We start from the raw sequence: 7,865 nt of genomic DNA, 5'->3' as shown, positions 1-7,865 counted from the left end.
TACAAATCAGTAACCAACGACACTTAGAATTTTTTCCAGTCAGTACAAATCAGTAACCAGTGACACTTAGAAATTTTTCGAGGCAGTACAAATCAGTAACCAACGACACTTAGAATTTTTTTGAGGCAGTACAAATCAGTAACCAGTGACACTTAGAATTTTTTTGAGTCAGTACAAATCAGTAACCAGTGACACTTAGAATTTTTTCCAGTCAGTACAAATCAGTAACCAACGACACTTAGAATTTTTTCCAGTCAGTACAAATCAGTAACCAGTGACACTTAGAATTTTTTCGAGGCAGTACAAATCAGTAACCAGTGACACTTAGAATTTTTTAGGCTCAGTACAAATCAGTAACCAACGACACTTAGAATTTTTTAGAGTCAGTACAAATCAGTAACCAGTGACACTTAGAATTTTTTTGATGCAGTACAAATCAGTAACCAACGACACTTAGAATTTTTTTGATGCAGTACAAATCAGTAACCAAGGACACTTAGAATTTTTTAGAGTCAGTACAAATCAGTAACCAGTGACACTTAGAATTTTTTTGAGGCAGTACAAATCAGTAACCAGTGACACTTAGAATTTTTTCCAGTCAGTACAAATCAGTAACCAACGACACTTAGAATTTTTTTGAGTCAGTACAAATCAGTAACCAGTGACACTTAGAATTTTTTAGGCTCAGTACAAATCAGTAACCAGTGACACTTAGAATTTTTTAGGCTCAGTACAAATCAGTAACCAACGACACTTAGAATTTTTTTGAGTGTGTAGAAGTCAGTAACCAAGTGCATTTTTGAATTGGTTACTGACTTCTCCTTTCGAGTTGCGGCTGTGGTTGGCTTCAATTAGTCGTGGGGGCTTAATTATCGCCCAGGGGAGCATGCCCCGGTAGTGTGGCCGGGGACGGAGTGCCTTTTGAAGGGGGTGTTTCTGAATTTGGATCCTTTTTGAGTAGCATTGTCGGATGGGTGTGATTTTGAAGGGTGTGTTGGCCGGCGGTGGGGCCAGGCTTAGGGTGAGTGTCCCGCCTTCGGGAGCGGACCGGCCCCCGCGTTCAGGGTGAATTTCGTGCATTTCCAACGTCGGCAAGTGGTCCAGACTGTGATGGGACCGAACTTGACTGCTCATACCGACTTTGAGCGCTCGGGGGCGGCTAGCCCAGCCGGATTTGACCCGGTGGTTCAGCCGAAGGTCTCGACTTTGAGAGCGGACCGGCCCCCGCGTTCGGGCCGATTTTCGTGCATTTCCCAAGTCGGCAAGTGGTCCAAACTGTGATGGGAGCGAACCTGACTGCTCATACCGACTTTGAGTGCTCGAGGCCGGCTAGCCCGGCCGGATTTGACCCGGTGGTTCAGCCGAAGGTCTCGACTTTGAGAGCGGACCGGCCCCCGCGTTGGGGCCGATTTTCGTGCATTTCCCAAGTCGGCAAGTGGTCCAAACTGTGATGGGAGCGAACCTGACTGCTCATACCGACTTTGAGTGCTCGAGGCCGGCTAGCCCGGCCGGATTTGACCCGGTGGTTACAAATCAGTAACCAACGACACTTAGAATTTTTTAGAGTCAGTACAAATCAGTAACCAGTGACACTTAGAATTTTTTAGGCTCAGTACAAATCAGTAACCAGTGACACTTAGACTTTTTTTAGGGTCCAAACTGTGATGGGAGCGAACTTGACTGCTCATACCGACTTTGAGTGCTCGAGGCCGGCTAGCCCGGCCGGATTTGACCCGGTGGTTACAAATCAGTAAACAACGTCACTTAGAATTTATTTCAGTCAGTACAAATCAGTAACCATCGACACTTAGAATTTTGTTCAGTCAGTACAAATCAGTAACCAGTGACACTTAGAATTTTTTTGAGTCAGTACAAATCAGTAACCAACGACACTTAGAATTTTTTCCAGTCAGTACAAATCAGTAACCAGTGACACTTAGAATTTTTTCGAGGCAGTACAAATCAGTAACCAACGACACTTAGAATTTTTTAGGCTCAGTACAAATCAGTAACCAGTGACACTTAGAATTTTTTAGAGTCAGTACAAATCAGTAACCAGTGACACTTAGAATTTTTTTGATGCAGTACAAATCAGTAACCAACGACACTTAGAATTTTTTTGATGCAGTACAAATCAGTAACCAAGGACACTTAGAATTTTTTAGAGTCAGTACAAATCAGTAACCAGTGACACTTAGAATTTTTTTGAGGCAGTACAAATCAGTAACCAGTGACACTTAGAATTTTTTCCAGTCAGTACAAATCAGTAACCAACGACACTTAGAATTTTTTTGAGTCAGTACAAATCAGTAACCAGTGACACTTAGAATTTTTTAGGCTCAGTACAAATCAGTAACCAGTGACACTTAGAATTTTTTAGGCTCAGTACAAATCAGTAACCAACGACACTTAGAATTTTTTTGAGTGTGTAGAAGTCAGTAACCAAGTGCATTTTTGAATTGGTTACTGACTTCTCCTTTCGAGTTGCGGCTGTGGTTGGCTTCAATTAGTCGTGGGGGCTTAATTATCGCCCAGGGGAGCATGCCCCGGTAGTGTGGCCGGGGACGGAGTGCCTTTTGAAGGGGGTGTTTCTGAATTTGGATCCTTTTTGAGTAGCATTGTCGGATGGGTGTGATTTTGAAGGGTGTGTTGGCCGGCGGTGGGGCCAGGCTTAGGGTGAGTGTCCCGCCTTCGGGAGCGGACCGGCCCCCGCGTTCAGGGTGAATTTCGTGCATTTCCAACGTCGGCAAGTGGTCCAGACTGTGATGGGACCGAACTTGACTGCTCATACCGACTTTGAGCGCTCGGGGGCGGCTAGCCCAGCCGGATTTGACCCGGTGGTTCAGCCGAAGGTCTCGACTTTGAGAGCGGACCGGCCCCCGCGTTGGGGCCGATTTTCGTGCATTTCCCAAGTCGGCAAGTGGTCCAAACTGTGATGGGAGCGAACCTGACTGCTCATACCGACTTTGAGTGCTCGAGGCCGGCTAGCCCGGCCGGATTTGACCCGGTGGTTCAGCCGAAGGTCTCGACTTTGAGAGCGGACCGGCCCCCGCGTTGGGGCCGATTTTCGTGCATTTCCCAAGTCGGCAAGTGGTCCAAACTGTGATGGGAGCGAACCTGACTGCTCATACCGACTTTGAGTGCTCGAGGCCGGCTAGCCCGGCCGGATTTGACCCGGTGGTTACAAATCAGTAACCAACGACACTTAGAATTTTTTAGAGTCAGTACAAATCAGTAACCAGTGACACTTAGAATTTTTTAGGCTCAGTACAAATCAGTAACCAGTGACACTTAGACTTTTTTTAGGGTCCAAACTGTGATGGGAGCGAACTTGACTGCTCATACCGACTTTGAGTGCTCGAGGCCGGCTAGCCCGGCCGGATTTGACCCGGTGGTTACAAATCAGTAACCAGTGACACTTAGAATTTTGTTCAGTCAGTACAAATCAGTAACCAGTGACACTTAGAATTTTTTTGATGCAGTACAAATCAGTAACCAACGACACTTAGAATTTTTTCCAGTCAGTACAAATCAGTAACCAGTGACACTTAGAATTTTTTTGAGTCAGTACAAATCAGTAACCAGTGACACTTAGATTTTTTTTGAGGCAGTACAAATCAGTAACCAGTGACACTTAGAATTTTTTCCAGTCAGTACAAATCAGTAACCAACGACACTTAGAATTTTTTAGAGTCAGTACAAATCAGTAACCAGTGACACTTAGAATTTTTTAGGCTCAGTACAAATCAGTAACCAGTGACACTTAGATTTTTTAGGGTCCAGACTGTGATGGGAGCGAACTTGACTGCTCATACCGACTTTGAGTGCTCGAGGCCGGCTAGCCCGGCCGGATTTGACCCGGTGGTTACAAATCAGTAAACAACGTCACTTAGAATTTATTTCAGTCAGTACAAATCAGTAACCATCGACACTTAGAATTTTATTCAGTCAGTACAAATCAGTAACCAGTGACACTTAGAATTTTTTAGGATCCAAACTGTGATGGGAGCGAACTTGACTGCTCATACCGGTTTTGCGTGCTCGGGGCCGGCTAGCCCAGCCGGATTTGACCCGGTGGTTCAGCCGAAGGTCTCGACTTTGAGAGCGGACCGGCCCCCGCGTTCGGGCCGATTTTCGTGCATTTCCCAAGTCGGCAAGTGGTCCAAACTGTGATGGGAGCGAACTTGACTGCTCATACCGACTTTGAGTGCTCGAGGCCGGCTAGCCCGGCCGGATTTGACCCGGTGGTTACAAATCAGTAAACAACGTCACTTAGAATTTATTTCAGTCAGTACAAATCAGTAACCATCGACACTTAGAATTTTTTTGAGTCAGTACAAATCAGTAACCAGTGACACTTAGAATTTTTTAGGGTCCAGACTGTGATGGGAGCGAACTTGACTGCTCATACCGACTTTGAGTGCTCGAGGCCGGCTAGCCCGGCCGGATTTGACCCGGTGGTTACAAATCAGTAACCAACGACACTTAGAATTTTATTCAGTCAGTACAAATCAGTCACCAGTGACACTTAGACTTTTTTAGGGTCCAGACTGTGATGGGAGCGAACTTGACTGCTCGTGCCGACTTTGAGTGCTCGAGGCCGGCTAGCCCAGCCGGATTTGACCCGGTGGTTCTGCCGAAGGTCTCGCCTTCGAGAGCGGACCCTGCCACCGTGTTCAGGCCGAGTTTCATGCATTTCCAACGTTGGGAAATCAGTAACCAGAAAAACTTAGAAAAAATGCCCAAAAAGAAGAAACCAGTAACCAGAAAAACTTAGAAAAATGCCCGAAAACGAGAAATGAGTAACCAGAAAAACTTAGAAAAATGCCCGAAAATGAGAAATGAGTAACCAGAAAAACTTAGAAAAATGCCCGAAAATGAGAAATGAGTAACCAGAAAAACTTAGAAAAATGCCCAAAAAGAAGAAATCAGTAACTAGAAAAACTTAGAAAAATGCCCAAAAATAAGAAATGAGTAACCAGAAAAACTTAGAAAAATGCCCAAAAAGAAGAAATCAGTAACTAGAAAAACTTAGAAAAATGCCCGAAAATGAGAAATGAGTAACCAGAAAAACTTAGAAAAATGCCCAAAAAGAAGAAATGAGTAACCAGAAAAACTTAGAAAAATGCCGAAAAAGAAGAAATGAGTAACCAGAAAAACTTAGAAAAATGCCCAAAAAGAAGAAATCAGTAACTAGAAAAACTTAGAAAAATGCCCGAAAATGAGAAATGAGTAACCAGAAAAACTTAGAAAAATGCCCAAAAAGAAGAAATGAGTAACTAGAAAAACTTAGAAAAATGCCCAAAAAGAAGAAATCAGTAACTAGAAAAACTTAGAAAAATGCCCGAAAATGAGAAATGAGTAACCAGAAAAACTTAGAAAAATGCCCAAAAAGAAGAAATGAGTAACCAGAAAAACTTAGAAAAATGCCCAAAAAGAAGAAATGAGTAACCAGAAAAACTTAGAAAAATGCCCAAAAAGAAGAAATCAGTAACTAGAAAAACTTAGAAAAATGCCCGAAAATGAGAAATGAGTAACCAGAAAAACTTAGAAAAATGCCCAAAAAGAAGAAGTGAGTAACCAGAAAAACTTAGAAAAATGCCCAAAAAGAAGAAATGAGTAACCAGAAAAACTTAGAAAAATGCCCAAAAAGAAGAAATCAGTAACTAGAAAAACTTAGAAAAATGCCCGAAAATGAGAAATGAGTAACCAGAAAAACTTAGAAAAATGCCCAAAAAGAAGAAATGAGTAACCAGAAAAACTTAGAAAAATGCCCAAAAAGAAGAAATCAGTAACTAGAAAAACTTAGAAAAATGCCCGAAAATGAGAAATGAGTAACCAGAAAAACTTAGAAAAATGATCAAAAATAATAAATCAGTAACCAGAAAAACTTAGGAAAAAACACTTAGAAAATTTTTCAGCAAAGTGTGAAAAATATTCTAAGTGTCAGCGGAGGAAAGTGCCGAAGCATCGGGAAAGATTCACAAACTCGCGCCGAACATGTGTTCCGAAGTGCCGCAGGAACTGTGTGAATTGAGCCCGGCAAATGGCCAACTGTCATTTTGTGTCTGCAGCCCGAAAACTTTAACTTTGTCTGTCGCGGAAGTCCCGAGCGGGAAAAATCCAAACGGTTTTGCGGGGATCGAGTTCCAGAGCGATGCAGTCAAATTTGAAATTCAGACCCATTCAGTGCCACTTGCATTTGTTACACAGTGAGGTTGGCGGGGTACCCGGAGATTTCTGGGAACACGATTTTTAGAACAAAATGGCGGCGCGGGACCTTTTTGAAAGGCATCCGAAAAACGGTTCCACGGGCATAGCACTCTAATGGCGGGTATGAGTGCATGCTGGAGAGCTCTTGGAAGTCGAATTTTTGACACTTTGTCAATTTTTTGACAGAATTGCCAAACTCTCCCTGTCTGTTCTAAGAGTCGGTCAGAGACCTGTGTGGAGGTCTCTTGACACGATTGGAGGGCGGGCAATCCCCACGTTGACTCCGGCCGTCCCTCCACAGGCGCTCGTGTCCAAAATGAAGGCGAGAGACGCGAGTGGCCTGGTTCCCTTGGGTGCTGCCAGGAAGGATGCGGGCTGACCCTTGCCTGAGCACTCCCTAAAGCCTCTTACGAGTCGAGGGCCGGCCTCGGGCGCCGCACGACCGGCTCTGGGAGTGGGTGGCCGCTATTGTGAATAGGCTGGTCCTTCCCGCTGCCACCCGGCCAAGTGCGACGGCTCTGCCGCCCTGCGGTGCTCGTCACCCAGGTTTGGGGAACTCGGTCAGAGGCTGTGGCGGGGGGTCTCTTGACACGATTGGAGGACGGGCCATCCCCACGTTGACTCCGGCCGTCCCTCCACAGGCGCTCGTGTCCAAAATGAAGGCGAGAGACGCGAGTGGCCTGGTTCCCTTGGGTGCTGCCAGGAAGGGTGCGGGCTGACCCTTGCCTGAGCACTCCGTAAAGCCTCTTACGAGTCGAGGGCCGGCCTCGGGCGCCGCACGACCGGCTCTGGGAGTGGGTGGCCGCTATTGTGAATAGGCTGGTCCTTCCTGCTGCCATCCGGCCAAGTGCGACGGCTCTGCCGCCCTGCGCTGCTCGTCACCCAGGTTTGGGGAACTCGGTCAGAGGCCGTGGCGGGGGGTCTCTTGACACGATTGGAGGACGGGCCATCCCCACGTTGACTCCGGCCGTCCCTCCACAGGTGCTCGTGTCCAAAATGAAGGCGAGAGACGCGAGTGGCCTGGATCCCTTGGGTGCCGCCAGGAAGGGTGTGGGCTGACCCTTGCCTGAGCACACGTTAAAGCCTCTTACGAGTCGAGGGCCGGCCTCGGGCGCCGAACGACCGGCTCTGGGAGTGGGTGGCCGCTATTGTGAATAGGCTGGTCCTTCCTGCTGCCATCCGGCCAAGTGCGACGGCTCTGCCGCCCTGCGCTGCTCGTCACCCAGGTTTGGGGAACTCGGTCAGAGGCCGGTGCGGGGGGTCTCTTGACACGATTGGAGGACGGGCCATCCCCACGTTGACTCCGGCCGTCCCTCCACAGGCGCTCGTGTCCAAAATGAAGGCGAGAGACGCGAGTGGCCTGGATCCCTAGGGTGCCGCCAGGAAGGGTGTGGGCTGACCCTTGCCTGAGCACACGTTAAAGCCCCTTACGAGTCGAGGCACGGCCTCGGGCGCCGCACGACCGGCTCTGGGAGTGGGTGGCCGCTATTGTGTATAGGCTGGTCCTTCCCGCTGCCATCCGGCCAAGTGCGACGGCGCTGCCGCCCTGCGGTGCTCGTCACCCAGGTTTGGGGAACTCGGTCAGAGGCCGGTGCGGGGGTCTCTTGACACGATTGGAGGACGGGCCACCCCCACGTTGACTCCGGCCGTCC

Source organism: Chiloscyllium plagiosum, unplaced genomic scaffold (assembly GCF_037043375.1).
Source record: "Chiloscyllium plagiosum isolate Xiang-an unplaced genomic scaffold, Cpla_swu_hap1 HiC_scaffold_229, whole genome shotgun sequence".
Taxonomy (NCBI): Eukaryota; Metazoa; Chordata; class Chondrichthyes; order Orectolobiformes; family Hemiscylliidae; genus Chiloscyllium; species Chiloscyllium plagiosum.
Note: the sequence above shows the minus strand (reverse complement) of the source record.